The sequence below is a fragment of the Struthio camelus genome, chromosome 20, assembly GCF_040807025.1.
Source record: "Struthio camelus isolate bStrCam1 chromosome 20, bStrCam1.hap1, whole genome shotgun sequence".
NCBI lineage: Eukaryota > Metazoa > Chordata > Aves > Struthioniformes > Struthionidae > Struthio > Struthio camelus.
The window spans coordinates 12,999,843-13,020,587 of NC_090961.1; the positions used below are offsets into that span (position 1 = coordinate 12,999,843).

The following is a 20,745-nucleotide window of genomic DNA, read 5'->3' on the forward strand; positions in this document are numbered from 1 at the left end:
AGTTGCCGTGTGTGTGTGTGTGTGTGTATATATATATATACACACACATATATATGTGTGTATATATATATAAATATACATACATGGCATATATAAAATATATTTATAAATACAATAACTTATTGTATTTGTCTACAGACTGCTTGGACAGAAAATGGAACTGCTTGGTAAACATTTCCATATGTGCTCAGCTATATTGTTCACCTAATGTAAAAATTAACATCTTTAAAATCTTATTTTTGTGTGTCAGTAAAGAGTTAATGTAACTGTAAAAAATATCAGATTTGTATTTGTCCCTACTGTGGCTCGTAAGTCTGTAATGTCTTGCTAGGTTTTAAGCAACCTATGGCTTCATCTCTATTAGTTTGATGGCCAATTAGTTGGTCCCTCCAGGAGACTTAGTTGAATACAATCCTCCTGACATTTGAATGCAGCAGAATACTTGAACGTTAGCAAGTTTTCCATTTATAAGCAAGTTGTTTGTTAAAAGTGCAGAGAACAGTCCAAGCTCTGCCAAGCACATGCTAGGCGTATGCAGCCCCGCTGGCCTTGAACATAATGTGTTGTCAATTTTGCTTTTATTTAGGGCAGATTTGCAAAGTTGGTGTGTTGATAGAGACATAACGGAGCGTGTGATACGTCCCATCTGTGTCAACTCAGTTTCCTCTGCTGTCTTGCACAAATGGTATACTTTTGTAGGGTTTTTTATTACATGCTTTAAACTGGAGAGGCCGGGTTTGAGGAGATGCGCTTTATTAATTTAGTTATCCGTATAAGTCAAATATTCACTAAAGTGCATTTGCAGTCTGCAAGATGCAGGGAAGACAGGGAACAAGGGGTAATTACTTTCCTCCCTTGTATTTGAAGGTAAATTAGGTTGATCTGTAGACAGTGGGAATATGTTTTACAGAACCTGCAGAATTATGACTGAACATATCTTGCGATTCGATTTAAGTTCTGATAGCCTGACCAGACTTTTTTAATAAGGTAGCCTTTCATGGTTGGGAAGAGAATAAAGGAAATAGATAAATTTGTGTGACTTGCCATCCCTTTGACTGAGGTTGTCTTACAGCTGAAAACTGAACTCCTCTGTTACTCAGTGACCAAAGAGGAGGGCAGCAGAAGGAACAAGGCTTTAGGTTCACTGCCCTGGCTTATGTTCAGTCTTTATAAGAATGCTTTATAAGAGTGCAGCTGTATTTAGTGATAGCTGCTGCATTTCCTTCCAACCATCATTCCATGCTCAGTATCTAATCATGAATTTAGGCATTTTGGCAAATGCTGTGGAACTTAGATGAAGGAAATCTCCTTTGCAGTAGTTGCCGTCTTGTGACGGCAATAGCTGAGGTTCCAAAAGAGGTTCCAACTGAGGTTCCAACTTTTTTCTTGTGTTTATCAACTGGATATGTTTTTTGCTGTAGCTTCTCAGACTTCCCTTTGCTCAACAGTGTAAATCTTTTTGTAGAAAAACTATGACAGATATTATCTTGTCTACAGTGTCTAACATATTAATACATAGCCAAGTCTTTCTCAGATATGCCTTCAGGAAAACAGCAGAAATTAAACTTGTCTTGAAAAGCACCTTGGAATAAATTATTGCTTCTGGTGACCTTGAAAAATATTGGCTTTTACTAGATTTGGGAGTTTTAAGACTAGAAATGGTTATTAGAACAATACAGTTTTCTCTCTTGCATAACATGGTCCACTTCTGTTGGCGTTTAGTCTTTTTACACAGACTTTCTTTACTACTTTATGATCATTTTAAAAATGGTATAATTCTTGCAGAAACACAGTATCCCTCTGAAGGTGACCCCCTCACTAGCTTTTTGTCTATTGGTGTATCTAATGGGGAATTCTGATGCTAAGTTAAAGTCCTTATCGAATTACCTACACCCTGCCCTTCCCAATTTCTCCAATTTGTCAAGATCAGTTTGTGTTTTATTCCTGTCTTCCAGTGTGCTGGCAGTCATACCTAATTTGATGTCTTTTGCAAACTTAATCATGCCTTGGTTTTCAAAACTTTTTTTATTCAAGTTGTAGCTTTGGGTGATAAGCAGTTTTGGGAATCCCCTTTGACTGAGTTTCCGTGCCAGCCTGTTGCGTTGTCGCCTCCTGCCTCCAACTGATCTTTTTCTTCCCTATTCCAGTGCTTCATTATAGCCTGGTTTGCAATTTCCCAGAATTGTAACTGGAAGGGAATTTTCTCATAGCCTTGGGCTGGAGCAGGCTATGTTTAGAAAGAGTCTTGAAGAAATGCAAGTTTGACCTTCTAGCCATTCCTTACTGAACGTCTGCAAATGCCAGTTTTTCTGTGGGTCTCAACTTAGTGTGATTTAGGAAGACGTTAATGAGAATGGCAAAAAGAGCTTCCTGGTGTGGAAAACGTATTTCAGAAATGGAGGAAATGCTTATGAATGAGTTTTTTCTAAAATAGTTAAATCTGAAATTTCCATCAAGAAGATATCCTCCTGGATAAAGTTTGTAAAGTACAAGCCATTACAAATGGAAAGTATCTTACAGTCCTATTGCTGGCGTTCTGCAAGCCCTGTTTATAATTCTGTATTTTTTTTTTTTTAGAATGAAGCAACTTGTACCTTGAAACAGCTAGCTGGGTACATCGCTAGACTCTATGCACATTTTTCATTATTGGCATCCTGCTGAGAGGTGTGTGTGTTTGTGTGTGCAAGTCTTTTTCTGGGTACTTTATTTAAATGGTACCTCCATCCTGTTGAGTGCTCCAGTGCAGAGGAAACACAGGGCTTAGGGGCTACTCTAGTGAGTTCAGTAGAACTCTGGAAGTATGTAGGATTTGTTTGCACAGTGATCACTGGAAGCTTAGAGCACTGGCCTTCAAAATTTTGTAGGCAATGGCAAGGTTTTAGCTGTTGCATTGCCTTCTCTGACCTTCAGCAGCCTGTAAGGTAGATGACTAGTCCCATTAAATGCTTAATGGAGAGAGGTGGGCACATCCAGATGGTAGTCCATCCTACTCAACTCATAATGGGAGGAATGCCTATTTCTCTTTCCATTATATAGTGAGACCAGTGACAAGCTGAGATTAATTTTTGGCGGAAGTGAGGTAAGAAGAATCCCACCTTTGTATCTCTGAATGGGACTGAATGTAGACATCTGCTGCGGCTCTGCAGAGCTAGTAACCCGGGGATCCATATAGTCAGGGGAGAGTTGTTTCTAAGGCATGATTCAGAGTATCCTAAAACACATTAGCTGAATGACTCTGTAAAAGTACCTTTTTCTTTTGACTACAAGAGTAATTGGCTAGATGGGACCTGCAGCCAGAATTTTATAGAAATAGTAGAGATCAAAAGGAGAAAACAAGGTAACGTACTTTGGCAAAATAGCGGTCTGACTAAACCCAAATAGCAGGATGGAGATTCTTGTTCAGATGTTGCTATTGAGTAATCACTGTGAAGCTGTTTTCAGCAGCAAAAATCTTGAGACTGCTTTACCCTTGGCTTGTTTGTTTTTGTCTTGATTTCCATTTCCCATATAGTTGTTACAGTACTTTTCAATGAGCTGTTGAGGCTTAACTGTGGACAAGCTAAATGGCCTGCCATATTTATAAAGACATTTACCAGAAAACCCCGAAGCAGAATGGTGTGCAAAGCAAACATGCTCATTTTCCTTCTGCCCTTTCCCATCTGTGCTCACACCAAAACCCACAGGGATACACTTGTGCAGTTCTGTACAGCAGGAGGTAGAGAGGATCCCATGTGACTTAGTTGATGGGGCTGTATGTGATTGGAAGACTGTATATAGAGTACAACAGGAGGCTGGATCTGTGGTGATTAAGATCCGTTTCAGCTGACTCAGTATATATTATCTTTTAACCAACATTTGCTGAAAGTGCTCAGTAAATACCTATAGTGGATCTGTTTAAATGAGCCCCGTATGTTTTTTCAGCTGAAGGAGTCCTCTTCCCCAAGTCCTCAATGAATGTGCCAGTCTGACTTTTAAGACCTGAACAGGATCATCCTGTGAAAATGACGACTGAAGTGCTCTGCATTGGGGAAGCTGAGATTTGAAGGGTGTTTACTTCAGGGTTTTGGACTGACTGTGGCCAAAAGCAGCTGAATAAGGTGTACACCGGTGCTCATAAAAATTTCTGAATCTTAACTTATACTTACTGATCCTCTAGCCACCAGAAAGAGGCTGGTATCCATGTGCCATTGAATCATGTGTTTAAGGAAACTAAATTTCATCCTTGTGAAGAATAATTTTTTTCTGTTCTCTATTAGCCAGTCCTCATTGTTCACATTACTGGGAAATGTTTCTGTCATTAGTAAGCATTCATAAGACGCAGCCTGGGATTACGATTACAGTGAATTCACAAATAGTTTAACATTTAAAAGAATTTAAAGAATAGAAGTAATAGGTTCCCTTTCCTCTGTCTCTGCATGGTAAGACAATTGTTGCCTGTCTTCCTAAGTCTTCCCCAGTGCATCCTGCCTCCTGGAAAGGAATCCAGCTATACTAGTGCAGGAAAGCCAAGTTTCCTAAATGATTCCGTTACTTCCTTTAACATGTGAGATATGGAATAAATCCAGAAATAAGATGCCTTTTCGAAATACCTGCTTTTATTGAATAGAGGAATATCTACATGTTCTCAAAGGAAAACATGATGTTTTAGTGAACTTTTTTAATGTGGAATATCATTTAAATTTGAGCCTGATCTAATAGTGCCCTGAAGCTTGTGCTTAATTTCAAGCATTTCTTAACTTCAAACCCTAAAAGTAAATTTTGCAGATATATATGAGGTGCTTTGCTACATTGGGACCTTAAGAGGATATTAGAAACAGTGGAGCATGAGAATTGTATAAAGTGTTTGTTTGACTTTCCTTTTTCACTCCGTTGACAGCTGCATAGGCAATACTTGGAAGCTGCTGTGTCTGTTTAATACAGTCTGGTTTTCCCAGTCTGCTAAAATGGAGAACAGAATCCTCCTTAACTCTGTGTTGCTGAAGGTTAAGTACGTTCTTGGAAGAAGGACTGTCTGTAGTTTCTGTAGTTTCTTATTGACATAGGCTTGGAAACGTTTATGCTTTTCTACCCAGTATTGCTGGATGCAGCACGCGGATGTTAGTGCAGTTTTGTCCCCGCTTAAACTACGGGGCGCATCAGGAGCTAACCTGCTTATCTCATTGCCTGCCTGGCTGCCAAATTCTCAGGAGAGCCCTTGACCAAATAGCTGAGGGAGGTTAAAAGTATATCGCTCCCTAAAGTCCTTTCCAGGCACATGCTCTCATTATTCTTTTAATTGGAAAGGATTTAAATGGCAATCCATGCTGGTGGCGTACTCACAGCTCTCCTATTCATTTGATATTTATTGCCTCTTTTAAAAACAGCAGCATTAAATTTAGAGGAATGTACACCGTTATGTTTCTCCATATTGGAGGCAGAGGTCTCTTTCTCCACAGTTTTGGACAATGGGTTAAAAGTAAGGATAAAAAGGTATACTGGGGCTCAGCAGATGTTTTTGCTTAACTAAACCAGTACTGTCTTCTGCCTTTACTCAAGCAGATGTTCTGGAGAAGTTTAGTGATCGATGTTACAGTACATAAAGGATAAATTCTATTGTTAAGATAGTACAATTATCCCATCTTCTCACTAACTAGTGCTGAAATTCATGTATGGTGGGTGAGAGGTGGGGGGAGTCTGTTAGATCTTACAGCCTCCACTGGAGCTCTTGGCGTTCTTCTTCCAGAAGCTTGGAGAGTGACTGACAAAGCATAGAGAAATGTACTGAGCCGGGTGCCTGTGATACTGGAAAAGCATGTGCCTACCAGTGATTTAGAGAACGATCCATGTTCAAATTCTACTTAATCACAAAAGTGGATTAACTTGCCAATTTGAAACTGTGCTAATTTGATTTCTTAAGTTGTATACTTGTGTCCAGTTATATTTCTGGAAGTATAAGAAGGAAAGCAGTACTTTTTTCTGCTGACCTACCTAATGGCCAGGAGAAAGTGAAGGTTATTTCCCCAAATTTATATTCATAAAATCTTATCTTTCAGCATTTCTGAAAGACCTACAGGCCAAAACTTTGCTCTTCTAAAAAGGATCAAATTTAGAAGACAGTGTTTTCAACTGTTAGCTCTGTATATTTTCAATGTTCTTATGTGTTTTTCATCTAGCGTGACAATTCAGTGGGATGGTGTTGATTTTTGAAACCAAGGATCTCAGCTGCTTCACGCCTTATGCAGCTGATCATTAATGAAATAATGAACAGGAGTAGGGAGCGATTGTTCATGACAAAACAATCACTTCTTCTAAGACAAAACTATGGGAGCTTCAAATTAACAGTGGAAAGGTTTAGATCAAATATCAGGAGATACTTTTTCATATAGCACATAGATGAATCATAGAAAACTTTGACAGAGCGGCACGCATGCGAAAGCTTTTGTGAATTCAAGAACCAACCGAACAAATTAATGGAAGAAAGTTTCATCAAAGATTTTTATGAGCACAGCCTCCATCTGTGGCTCAGACTCCCTGGCTGCAGATTTCTAGAAGCTGGAATAATATGCCAGGGGAGTATCACTTCACACCTGCCTCATTTTAATAATAGTCCTTTGGCATCTGCCCTTGTCCACTGTTGGAGACAGGATGCTGTCTAGATAATCCTTTGGTCTGGCTGTGTGTTTGCAAGGGAGTGAATACGCTTCTGATTGTAGAGTCTTTGAGGTTCGGCTATGTGGTGATCCAGCCAAGGGCTAGCACGAATGATAGTTAACTTGTGGGAGCATTCAAACAAAGAGATGACAAAATGCAGATAGCCTCAAGTATTATCTCTAGGCATGAAGAACTCTCACTAACCAAACTGTTTTTATATTCGGCAAAAAATCATTGTAGGCTTATGTGATCTCACAGTCTGAAGAAGAGGGCAGTGTTAAACATTGTACTAATGTAAAACCATCCTAGGATGCTGACAGCAGCTTGGAGCAGTGGGATGAGGTTTATCTCTTTCAGTCCTGTTTTTAACGTGTCAAGTATTCCTCCAGTCTGACTGCCAAGTTAATCAGCTGTCTCATTTTCCTATGGAGGTGCATTGAGGGGCCAACAAATTCAACACCTAAAGGTGTCCCGTGGGGGAACAAATAGTTCTTGCAAGAAAGGAAGGATATTTTAACTGGGCAGGATGAGTGTTTGTAGTGGGCTAATCCCTTGATTAAACGGTTGTTTGGTTGCTGAGCTCCTGTTTGTTTGGATAATGTGGCCAACTCCCAGTCGATCAGTGAAAGGGAGACTCTTGCTTTTGGTTTTTTGTTTCTTTTTTTCCTCCACAGTTGCGTCTCAAATAGCTGCATTGATTTGGAAGTGCTCAGTACACCGAGTACCTGCAGGCAGCTCAGGCACTGATAGATGCAGCAATTGTTTCCTAGTTTGTTACAGTTGTAGAAACTCCCCACACTGGAAGGCTGTTGGCACTTTTGTTGTGCTTCAATGAACTGGGCTAAACTGGAAAGGACAAGGCAAATACAGAAAAGCAGTTTGGCTATCCAGCCATTTGCAGTGTTTCCATTGCTACTGTCTTTCCTTGGAAAAGAGTTGATTCTCCCCTGTATGTCTTCAAATGTTCTGTTCTGCCAGTGTGTTTTTTTTTTTTTTTAATCAAGTTCAGACCTTTTGTCTTCCCCAAAAGCTTTATTCTGTGTCTCAGTTTTCTGCTCCTCAGTATCCCTAGTGAATTCTGTCTCAAAAACTGTGCACATTAATTGACCCATCGTTAATACAAAAATAAAATAACAATAGAGAGACGCTCCCAGATCCCTCTGCCTTTGGTGTGGTCTGTCTCAAGTCCATGCTAGTAAGGGACTTGGTGCCTGAATGGGACAGTAATAATGTTAACACCGCAGTTCCAGCAGTGAGGTCATGGTCTTCTCTTCACAGAAATCGGATCTGGAAATTGTCTTACTAACACGTTTAATCCATTTCCTTGCCATTGTCTGATTCTTTCCTGCAGTACATTTGTTGGTGGGATGCCCAGTCTCTCATAAAATACCCACGCAAAAGCGCTTCCACTGTCTCCCTCAGGGATAATTCCCTCTATTGATTCTCACTCTTCAAGATTTTTTTTTTCCCCCCAGCTACTTAGCCTACCTTTCAATTGCTTAATTTCATTGCTGCCTTGCCTGCCTATTAACACAGGCCTTGGTACCACTGCGTATAAATTCTTGTACCCTTTGGGCTTGCACCTCTCAGATCTTTGTCTTCCATAGGCTGTTTGTTATGTGTGCGTTTTAATATCCCTTCAATCTTGTCTCCTAATCCCATGTTTAAGAGCTCTCTGATCCCTGTTAGTGCTGGTTAAAGTACGTTATGCAGTGATATTTTCCTGGTGAGGAGATGTCTAGGTCAGAGAATCAGCATGGTTGTGTAGAAGGACATTAACTCTGGCAGACGATTAACACCTGCTTCTTGAACATTTCTGCCTATGCAGACCAGAACACACATTTCTATGTATCCTGTGCCTATGTTATGATATATTCTTTGAAAAAAATCTTACATTCCTTTACACATAGGTATTTTCCTGCTTACTTTCACCGATTTATTTAAGAATGTTTTTCTGAAGTACGTTCAGTTTACTTTTTTCTCAAACTTTCTCAATTTTTCATTCATAAGCTTGAGGTTATGCAGGGTTTTCTCTGTCTCTATAGCCTTTGCCAAACCTTTTGAATGAGGATAATTTGCTTAAGTTTTAACTTATTTGCCAGTCTCTGTGTAAGTAAGATGAAGCCAGACACCAATATCTGGACAGTCTCCTCAAAGGAATCTAAATGAATGTTGACTGCAAGATTTTGTATAACGTTGCTAGACGTTTTACCTGCATTTTGCACTCTGTGAAAAATAACAGAGTTAGTCCTTCCAGTTAGTCGTGTAAGGTTTATTCTTCATGAACCTGTGGGTGGTTCATTTATCCTTTTAGAAGATAAATCCTAAATCTATTGAAGCCAACTGCAAATGAAGGAGAGTTAAGCTATTGATATTTTTTCTGATTTTTTTTTTAAACAAGATTGACATTAGGAATTGGATGATATACCAGGGATATCTTCTTTTTGTGAAAATAAATGTCATGCAACAAATTTAGTATTAAAGTGTTTCAGGATTTTTTTAAAAAGTGTTGAAACTTACCTCTGTGTTGCATTGACAGCCAAAAGTAGATTACTTGGCGAAGCGGGGGGGGGGGGGAGAAAAAGGTGAATGGATTTACATGATTTATTCCAAATGCCTTCATTAGTGTTTTCTGCCTATGGGTGTGGTAAGAAACAAATAGTAAATGCTTACTAAGATGAACCATCCCTCCTTTTATTTGTAATATGTTAAAGTAATATTGCTTAATTTCAGCAAGAGGAACAGCTCACTCTGAGTCTTGAGATGTGGTGCCATGTTTAGCTGTGTATATAATATTTCTGCTTTGCTGACAAGGTTAAATAGCTGGATAATTTGCCCTTTCACTTCTGTTTATTTTTACTGGTACATTTTATTGCTGCTTTATAAGATAGCATTCCATACCAACTGATAGTGGTCAGCTGAGATTATCTGCAAAAGCTGTGTGGCAGATATGAACTGAAATGCAGTTTGTTACTTTACGAAGCTAAAATTTTGCTACTGTATAACATATTTAAGAACTGTGGAGAAGCAAGAGAAGAGGTCCATGTCTTCCCTGGAAAAACGCGTTTGAAAGGGGTGCTCATAATTGCTCAGTAGTTGTCCTTTGCAAAGGAGGGAAGGGGTAGGTGCTTATGATTGCAAGAGCGCAGGGTTAACACTCTTCTCTCTTCTGGGAATAAGAGCGCAGGGTTAACACTTTTCTCTCTTCTGGGAATCACCTTGCCTGGATTACTTTATGGGCAAGGTAGTGATGGCTTATTCTCACTAGGTTTGTCCTCATGCAAGAACGGAATGTGTGTTCACTCTCAGTGAAAAATGCACATTTTTTGGAAGGCAAAACAAAGCCTGTGTCATGTAAGTGACTTTGAAGTTCTCAATTTGAAAAGAGTGATGCAATGATCCTTAACATTTCTATGCCAGATTTTCAAAAGCTCTCAGCAGCCAGCAAGTACCGTTGCTCTCAGTAGGAGTTGCTGGCACTGAATGGTTTGGAAGATCTGGTTTAGCAGTGTTTCTCAGTGTCCTCTTGAAATGCTAGGCATAAGAAGGTAAATAACACTGTTCCCATTCACAAATGGGGAAACAGGCACTTGAGATTCCTTGACCAAGGTAATGAACTGAGCCAGATACAGAAATAACTACAGGTTTCAATGGCACAATCAGAACATTATTTTAAAATGATGAATGAATGAACTACGACTATGATGCTTAGTATATTCAGAATAACTATACCTTATGAACTAACTTGCTGGCATCTGCTTTAAATGACAAATGAGTCTGTAAATACAGTAGTTTTGAATAAACTGAAGTATTCCATTTTTTTAAATATACCTTGATTGCAGGATATGTAGCTATATGGGGAGAACATTACCTATCTCATGCTTGCAAGCACTGGTGTCTTCAGTGGGAGTCTCAAATACTGATGAGATACAACCTTCAGGACAAGGGAACTAGTCTTTCAGTCTAGGCCATATGAGATTCCCATTAGTGTGAGTGGAGTAATAATTAAATTTTGTGTTGTGCAACGGAAATCTGGAGGTCTGACTCTGCTTCCGCTTGATCCCAAGCATAAGGAGGGAGTTAATCAAACTGAAACTCTCCAGTCAAGATGCTCCTAAAAATGACTGTTCTTTTCTGGCTGTGATTTGGCTTAAAACAGCTATCACCACCTCCATGGGTGACGTGCAAGAGAGAAAGGTCATCCTTTTTTTTTTTTCCTCCTTTTATGCACCTGATCTTTTTTAAAACAATAACATTGTCTACTGTCAGCTTTAATTCTTACCAGAAGAAGTTATCTTAAAATTGGGTAAATACTGTCAATATATTTTTAAAACTGTTTATTCAATTGTAAGATAATACTGTTTGTTACACAACTAAAATAGTTTCCAGTCAAACACCCACAGGACACATTTATTATATATTTATTTTGTCAAGTAAAAGTAGAGGTATGTATAGCAGTAAGACAGACCTGGAACTTGAGTAAATATTGAAAGACTCATTAAAATTGTGGGAGTTGTTAGGAATAAACAGTAGGACATAAGGGTTACTTCCAGATGATGTTGGTCAGATTTCAATAACAGTATAAAGTTTCTGTAATAGTTCTAAGGACATTTTTGTAAATATTTTGCTGAGGGTATCAGTTGTGACTCACTGGGTACAGTGATAATCTGCCATTGATATTTTTGGAAAGGTATTATGTGTGAGATTCTTCCCAAGGTCTGGAAATGGTTTTTAATAAAAATCCTGGCGTGAAATCCTTTTTAAAAAAAAAAAAAAAAGAAGTTGCATGCAATTCCTAGAGACTGGAAGAATGAGTTGGTATAGTTAGTAACCATCTGAGCAAGATCTTGAAAAGACCAGTCCTGGCCGAGACATTCAGGTTAACCAGCAGAGCTTTCAAAAAAGCTCTGGGAAGTTGTTTCAGGATATATAAAGAAACAGAGCCTGAAAGGGGTCTACATGCATGTGGTTTTAACTGGGGCAAAAATCCTAGTTTCTCTGAGCTCATGCACAAGAGAACAAAATGTTCTCTTTTTAGAAGAAGGCCACTTAAAGAACAGCTGTCTCACAGCATTGCAATGTTTAGTGAGCGTGCTGTGCATTTGGAAATACATTAAAAATAAGCTGCAATCTAAATCTATTCACTTCAGTGTTTAAACAGTCTTACAGTTACAGTTGGAGTAAGCAGGCAAATCTACGTTGTTACCTGAAGACCAGTTTAACACTGTTTCTTTCTGCAACCTGCTTTATTTTGGAATGACTGTATTTCTTCCCCCCCCCCCCCCAAAAAAAAAAAAAAAAAAAAACCAAACTCGTCCTTCTCTTTAAAAGTATGTGGATTATTGATGAGTGAGCATTGTTACTTGTCAGCCCTGGTATGAGAAACATGCTGGGGTGAGATCTCTTCCTGCCAGGAAGTCTAGTGACAAAGCGTCTTCGTCTGCACTTTTCCCGTCTTCGTCTGCACTTTTCCCGTGTGTGTGGTGATAGCTGCTATTACTAATGGGCTGTTTGCTCCTTTGAAAGCCCTCCCCCCCCCCCCCCAAATTCAACTCAACTTGAATGTAAATTTGGAAAGAAAGCGTGTGAACATGTGTACACTCGTGTATATCTACTTGGGGAGAAGGGAGGCAATCTGGAAGCTCAATCTGTGTCAACACGTACTGATCGGAAACTCTTCTGCAATCTGCTTTTTACTTCTAAGCTTTCGGGCTACAGGATCTGCTTTTAATTTATAAAAGTAAGCATGGCTGTGTAGTCTCATTCAGGACTTTTTTAGGTTGGCATTGTAACTTTTTAGTTGGTAATTGACTATTTCCTCTAAATTACAGTAACAGTCATTTGCATAGTCAGATTAGCTGAATTCCCTTCATTTACTGCTGTAATTCCCTCACTTAGTCTATGCATCTCTTACTAAGCACCCTGCATGATTTGCTGAGGTGAAGGTGGAGGTGGGGAGCCCAAGACATCTCATTGGCAGAGTGGATTGGTGACCTTGATTTTTTTTTTTATTGCAAGGGAGATTAAATGCAGTAGAGAGAAGCATCTGTTTTACTTTGGCCACTCGCATAAGCATGAGTACGAATGAATTGCCAGTGAGGGATAAATGCACAATTAGTAGTCATTGGTTTGTTTTTTATCAGGCCTTTAACAATACAAATGAACTAAGGTGCGTGAACATTTTCCTGCCAGTAGATATCTATTTTCCAAGTTTTGATTTTTTTCGACTATGTATGTAAACAGAGTAATAACTTGTTATTCTGGGCCTAAAGAGCAACTTTTTAATTGTGACTTTTAATTTATAAATGTGAATAACAATAGCTGATTTTCATTCTGGTTTCTGGACTGAGGTCATCAGTACCAAAACAGGGCTTAAAGACGATCTGGCTTTTGAATTGCAAATTCACGTACTAAATATTTCTTTAAGCTTTCAGGAGCCTTTTTTTATTAAAATGTTTATTTTTTATGTCCACTGTTGTAGCCTGTCTCAATGTGCTGGAGGAGTAGGTATAATGCTGGCCTGGTGCAACTGAAAACCATGATGACTCATGCTGTCTTGCTAAGTAATCTTCAAAAACAGCCTCATAAAACTGTTCAAACATTTTGGCAGAGAACCCTGAACTTTATGTGCAACAAAAGATTGAACAAATACTTAAGACTTAAATGTTTGCCAAAAAATTAGATGTAATGTTTTACATTTGTATATGTGATTCTTCTTACAAAAGAATTAATAAAAGGATCAGTGACCACTAGGTGCTGAAGAACTTTGTTACCAGATGATTTATTTCTTTGCCTGTTCCTTAAGCTTTTTTCCGTACTTTTCAATAATTTAGTTGATTTTTATTCCCTTACCGTTATCATGGGGTAGACAGCAGTCACAGCCTCATCCTCTCACTGACAGCTTTATTAATATGGAAGCAGAGTAGCTCTGCACCTGCTTTCATGGTCTGTTGGGACCTGAGCTTGTATAGAGCACAGCTTTCCAAAACTTCACTCCTGCCCTAGCTGCATTAAATCACAGAATCACAGAATGGTTGAGGTTGGAAGGGACCTCTGGAGATCATCTCGTCCAACTCCCCTGCTCAAGCAGGGTCACCTAGAGCATATTGCCCAGGATCACATCCAGGCGGGTTTTGAATATCTCCAGGGAAGGAGACTCCACTACCTCTTTGGGCAACCTCTTCCAGTGCTCTGTCACCCTCACAGTGAAGAAGTTTTTTCCTCATGTTCAGATGGAATTTCCTGTGTTTCAGTTTGTGCTCGTTGCCTCTAGTCCTGTTGCTGGGCACCACAGAGAAGAGACTGGCCTCATCCTCTCAACACTCCCCCTTCAGATACTTGTACACATTGATCAGATCCCCTCTCAATCTTCTCTTCTCCAGGCTCAACAGGCCCAGCTCTTGCAGTCTTTCTTCAGAGGAGAGGTGCTCCAGCCCTCTAATCATCTTGGTAGCCCTCCGCTGGACTCTCTCCAGGAGTGCCATGTCTCTCTTGTACTGGGGAGCCCAGAACTGGACACAGTCCTCCAGGGGAGGCCTTCCCAGGGCTGAGGAGAGGGGCAGGATCACCTCCCTCGACCTGCTGGCAACACTCTGCCTAATGCACCCCAGGAGACCATTGGCCTTCTTGGCCACAAGGGCACACTGCTGGCTCATACTCAACTTGTTGTCCACCAGCACTCCCAGGTCCTTCTGGGTGCAGAGCTACTTTCCAGCAGGTCAGCCCCCAGCCTGTACTGGTGCATGGGGTTCTTCCTGCCTAGGTGCAGGACCCTGCACTTGCCTTTGTTGAATTTCATGAGGTTCCACTCAGCCCAGCTCTCCAGCTTGTCCAGGTCCCTCTGAATGGCAGCACAGTCTTCTGGTGTGTTTGCCTCTCCTCCCAGTTTAGTATCATCAGCAGACTTGCTGAGGGTGCACTCTGTCCCTTCCTCCAGGTCATTGATGAATATATTGAACAAGACTGGACCCAGGACTGACCCCCGGGGGACACCGCTAGCTACAGGCCTCCAACGAGACTCTGTGCCACTGACCACAACCCTCTGAGCTCTGCCATTCAGCCAGTTCTCAGGCCACCTCACCGTCCACTCATCCAGCCCACACTTCCTGAGCTTACCTAGGAGGATGTGATGGGAGGCAGTGTCCAAAGCCTTGCTGAAGTCCAGAAAGACAACATCCACTGCTCTGCCCTCTTCTATCCAGCCAGGCATTCCATCAGGGAAGGCTATCAGATTGGTCAAGCATGATTTCCCTTTGGTGAACCCATGCTGACTCCTCCTGATCCCCTTCTTGTCCTCCAGATGCTTAGTGATGACCTCCAGGAGGAGCTGTTGCATCACCTTTCCCGGGATGGAGGTGAGGCTGACAGGCCTGTAGTTTCCTGGCTCCTCCTTCTGTCCCTTTTGGAAGACTGGGGTGACATTGGCTTTCTTCCAGTCCTCAGGCACCTCTCCTGATCTCCAGGACCTTTCCAAGATGATGGAGAGTGGCCTAGCGATAACATCCGCCAGCTCCCTCAGCACTCGCGGATGCATCCCGTCAGGGCCCATGGATTTATGGATGTCAAGTTTGGACAAAAGATCTCTAACCTGATCCTCCTCAACCAAGGGAGAGTCTTCCTTTCCCCAGCCTTCCTCTCTTGTCCCCAGGGTCTGGAATTCCTCAGGACTGGCCTTAGCAGTGAAGACGGAAGCAGAGAAGGCAGAGTTATTGAATGCCTTCTTTATCTCCTTCGTTACCAGGGCACCGCCCCATTCAGCAGCGGGCCCACGTTTTCCCTCGTCTTCCTTTTGCTCTTGATGTATTTGAAGAAGGCCTTCTTGTTGTCCTTGACATCCCTTGCCAGATTTAATTCCAAACGGGCCTTAGCCTTCCTTGTCGCTTCCCTGCACGCTCTTGACCACGTCCCTATATTCCTCCCAAGTGGCCTGTCCCCCTTTCTGCATTCTGTAGACGACTTCTGCTGGAGTTTTGTCAGGAGTTCCTTGCTCATCCATGCAGGTCTCCTGCCCGCTTTGCTGGACTTCTTCCTCAGAGGGATGCACTGATCCTGAGCCTGGAGGAGGTGATGCTTGAATATTAACCAGCTTTCTTGGACCCCTCTTCCTTCTAGGGCCCTGTCCCATGAGATTCCCCTAAGTAGGTCCCTCAAGAGGCCAAAGTTAGCTCTCCTGAAGTCCAGGGTTGCAATCCTACTCATTGCCCTGCTCCCTCCTCGTAGGATCCTGAACTCCACCATCTCATGGCCACTGCAGCCAAGGCTGCCTCCAGCCTTCACCTCTCCAACTAGACCTTCTTTGTTTGTTAGTACAAGGTCTAGCATTGCACCTCTCCTCGTTGGCGTCTCCACCACCTGAGTCAAGAAATTATCATCAATCCTCTGCAGGAACCTCCTCGACTGTTTGTGCCTAGCTGTGCTGTCTTCCCAACAGATGTCAGGGTGGTTGAAGTCCCCCATGAGAACCAGGGCCTGTGATTGTGAGGCTACTTCCAGTTGTCTGTAGAAGGCCTCATCGATGACTTCCTCCTGATCAGGTGGCCTGGAGTAAACCCCCACCACCGTGTCGCCCATGTTAGCCTGCCCTTTAATCCTTACCCATAGGCTCTCAACTTACTCTTCATCCACCCCCCAGGCAGAGCTCCAGACATTCTAGTTGCTTCCTCACATAAAGAGCAACTCCACCACCTCGCCTTCTTGGCCTGTCTTTCCTAAAAAGCACCTAGCCATCCATGACAGCATCCCAGTCATGTGAACTATCCCGCCATGTCTCTGTAACTGCAATGCTATCCATATTGTTTAAATGCTTTGTATTTCTTTAAAATGTCCACACCAATTAACTGCTTCCTGTTATTCTGGAGTTGATGGACACCCAGCCATCCTCACAGGGCATATGCAGTTTACCTTGGTTGACAATTAGTTGCTACTCTTAGCTCAGGTCAGCAAGAAAGGAGAGAGAACTGGTCTAACAGCGATTTATTTACTTATGGTGATCTCTTGGGAGCATGTGTGTGTTGGCCCACAATTTCTGTCTTTCCTGATTTTTTTTTATTTTTATTTCAAGTTTCTTTTTTCAGTCCTGCACATTTAACATGATCTTGAGTAGGTTCTTAGTTGTGATTTTTGCGAAGTTCTTCTCCTGTTTTTTTGAGAAATTCACTAAGAATTGCACCAAATGGCTCTTTAACGCAAACTGTATCTCAAAAGACCTTGTAGTTATTTTACATATTAATTTTCTTGGTGAATTTTCACTAGATACCTGTGGGATCCCATCTGTGTAGAGCTGTTGTGCACCTTCATTGATATACCTGAATTTAGTTGCATGCTAGGCATTATATGATAAAATACTATGCTAAAATTTGGCATGAACTTCAAGAAGCTTTGGGGGGCAGGATAATTGCATTGACCTTTGCTCAAAGCACACTATAAATTAATGTAACACACCATTGATAGTGAAGCATGTAAGATGAAAATACTCGGAACTGTCAGCTGCCTAAGTCTTCAGAATGGTTTTTGAAAATTCTTTAACTCTTACACTTTCTCCTTTAGCACTGTAATACATACCTGTAAAAGCTGATTATATAAGGACATGAATAATCAAAATTAAGATAAACTACCTAGATGTGTTTATCTCCTTGTAGAACATAATAATTGACCACATACTTCACTATTAATACAGTGAATAGGATTAATATACTTTGTATGCCACATCATATTCATTAAATACATATGTAACTGTTTCTGGGTTAGAAAATTAAACTGTTTGTGTGAAATGTCAATAGCACGTACAAATATGCTAGAACTAGAAATTTATAATAGTGAGGAAGGTTTTAATAAGTTTGGGATGACTTATTACTGGCGTGCCAGAATGTTAAATAAAGAATTGAAAAAATCTTTAAGAGATTGGAGAAGCGTCCTAAAAAGAGGTGTAGTTCAGTTAGGATAAGTTCAAGGTTCTACATTTATGCAAGAATAATCATGAGTTCAGGATGGGAAACAAGTAAGGCACAGGGCAGGGCAGCAGTTGTGTAGAATCTGTTGAGTTCTGTTTACTCCATCTGCTATAGCCCTCTGTGTTGTACTTTTGTAGGAGAAAAAGATACATTTGGTCTTTAAAATGGGTGAAATAATCCTGCTGTTCCAATAAATCACAGTGACCTCTGCTTGGAGTTATGTGTCCAGGTTGGGATGTTGCATTTCAGAAAAATTGTGGACTAGTTAGAGAGCAGAAGCTGAACAACAAGGAGGTCCATAAAACAAGATCTAACACAAGAGATGGAAGAGGGATGGTTCAGACTAGACAGGGGAAGATGTAATAACACCCGTCAGGTATGCTAAAAGAGAAATAAACTGCTATTCCTGTACATTTGAAACATGACAAGAAATGATAGGAATAAATTGCAGAAAGGAAGACTTAGTTTAGGCGTTTGGAAAAGATTTCTGGCAGCAAAGATAAGGAAGCATGGGAATTGCATGCATGGGCGAGTTATCAAGTTTCAGTGTTGAAAAGTTTTTAAGACCATATTAGATAAGTGCCCATTAGAAACAGGAGCACTACAGCTGACTGCCTTAAGGCATAAGGCAGAGGATGAACTAGGTGAGTTCTTAAGGGCCCTTCTAGCTCTGTTCTTTGATTCCCTAGTATTACTGTTCTATCCAAATGTTTTCATATCACTTGTGCTGAACACAAATGCAAGTGCTACTTACTCTTAGAATGCACCACTGTAGTGGTGTTGTCAGGCAAATTAAATGACATGTGTGTAAGCACGAGCTCATTCCCAGGAACTGTCCAACCTTTTCCAGCGTGCAAAAGAAGCTAGAGCAAACAATTATCTGTATGTCATTTTAAATTGGATCAAACTTAGGTTCATCAGAATTTGAGAGAGTGGAGTCGAGGAAGGTACTTTCTACCCAACCATCTGGAGGAGAATATGAAAGATATAAAAGCTGGTGATGTTGCATGAATTACCTTCAAGGGCTCTAGATTGAAAACATATGGATGGTGAAAGGCAAAGTGTAAACAGTGAACATGAAAGAAATAATAAAACTGGCCTGAGTGTAGCATGACATTCTGGCTGTGAGTTCCAGACAGTGAGGATTGCATTAGTCAAACAGGAAATTGAAGGAATTTTTCTTCAGTGCCTCTTTTTCCGAATCCTGGAAACGGAGAAGCCTTATCAGTTAATCATTATGCTGTGCTGGAACCGGGCTGATAATGAGGAGAACTTGTCCTGGAGCTGCAGTATTCCTAGGGCAGCTAGGGAGACCTACAAACCATGTGCAGTTTCTGTTCCCTAAGCAGTTAGTTCTACTTCCCAAAAAACCAGCATGAGCTTCTGCTGTTCTCCTCTTCTGCACAGTAGGATCACACTTGAATTATCAGCTTTGTCTCTTTTGAAGCTTGAAAGAGACAATCAGTGGTTTAGCCCAGAGAAAAGGGATCTTTACCTGCTGGTTGGGCTCATGGATCTCCTGATCAAAACCAGAGGTGTCATTTGGAAGTCGACAAAGACAGTGGTAGTAGAAGAGCTGATGGAGTTCCACCTGGCACCTGGAGCTGTGCAGTGAAGTAGGAGCTTTCAACTAAATTCTCAAAGATTCCTTAATTATAGTAGCTTTCTGCTGAATAGAAATTCAGAAAGGCCAAACTATAATTGTTGTTAATCTGTGGCTGTTTTGCCCCCAAAGCTATATCTGATAGCAGCATTCTTCATCTGGTTAGCAGTCTCTCAGCTGTTACTCTGTGCAAGTTTTATGCATTTCTCTGTAATGGTGATTAGTGATATACCAATAGCTCAGCAGTACAGTGATTCTAAAATATACAATATTGATGTCATAGTGATGTATCTGATATGAATCTTGTGTTTCCCCATACTTCTGCTCTGCATCTGCCTTTTCCCTATTCTACTTTCTTTTCTTGAATTTGAGACAGTGCTGCAGGAGGAACATTCGGAGGGCAAAAAGGTTCTTTGCTTCCCCTTGCAGGCAGAGTTAGATCAGAGCTGCTGTGTGAGACATCAGAGAGCTGCTAGCCCTCCCTCACTGCAGATGGTGGGTGAAAGAGAGAGCTGCACTGCAGTGGAGGATCTTCCTGCCCGGGAGGAATAATGAGATTAAAACTGCTTCTGCCCTGAAACTGTGAATCATTTGTGTTAAAATCTTCGAAAGAGATTGCTTACGTCTGAAGACGGTGTAAGTCCGTGATGATTCCTAGCAGTGGTTGCATCTTTCTCATGAGCTCGGGCATAATTTCAGTGGTTCCCCAGGGGGACTGTCATCCTTTTGTTGATCAGAATGACTGCGGTACATGCGCTCTCACTCATGTGACAGCGTATGACCACACAGTTGTGGGTCTCCCTGTGTCTTGCTTGTATTTTTCTTTGTAGTGGGCAGTGTTCCATTTAACCGTTCTTAATGCCTTTGGCATTAAGTGTGGGTGGGGTGTTTTGGCCAGTGAGGTTTTTGTATTCAGAGATGTCACTTTAGGACAGTTGCTTTAGATTATCTGTAGGAATAGGCATCATAAAAGTCATTAGAAGGTTAAAAAGAATCAAAATCACTGTGAAGACTTAAATATAAGGTGTTCAAGTCCAGTTATGGCAGAATAAAATCTGTTAACAGCTTTAAAGACGTGATGGAAAACTTATTGCATTGGTTAACAAATACTGTCTTTTTCCTACTGTTTGCTTATAATTTGACACTGGGAAATGTTCTATTTGCAAAAAGGCTAAACTAATTGTAACTTATTTTGCTTTATGATGATGTGAATGCAAAAGAATAATGCTCATTCTTACTGACGACTTGTACACGTTTTGCTAATGTACATCCTGTCTTAAAGTATTTTTCATTTCTCCTTCTTGTGAATAACTCCATCACTGAAGTATTTAAATTCAGCATCGGGGATTACTGTTGTCATTATTTTATACCCCGGGATTCTTAGAGAATCTTCTAATGACTCTCTTGAGATGGCTTTGTTTATCTTTTTGTTTGAGCCTTCAGAACAACTACAATGTAACCTCAATGTTTTAAGGTCTCAGTGGGGACCTGACGTTTGGGTAATCAGGGGAAAACTTGTGAGTAGAGGTTTCAGAGCTCACCGTTAGGCTTGGGTGTAGGAAT

At 40.9% G+C, this 20,745-nt stretch overlaps 1 protein-coding gene across 17 annotated transcripts in view; it reads left to right on the forward strand.

Moving 5' to 3' along the window:
* EXD3 (exonuclease 3'-5' domain containing 3) overlaps positions 1-20,745 on the forward strand; it is a 340,424-nt gene that overhangs the window by 20,622 nt on the left and 299,057 nt on the right. The window contains exon 3 of one of the 17 annotated variants that reach the window (XM_068914377.1): positions 19,612-19,818. The exons of 15 other annotated variants lie outside the window; for them this stretch is intronic. The gene's annotated coding sequence lies outside the window, so the exon portion shown is untranslated. Of the gene's footprint in view, positions 1-2,646; positions 2,665-19,611; positions 19,819-20,745 lie in introns of those variants that run through there. One more of the 17 variants, XM_068914378.1, reaches the window with a different exon arrangement.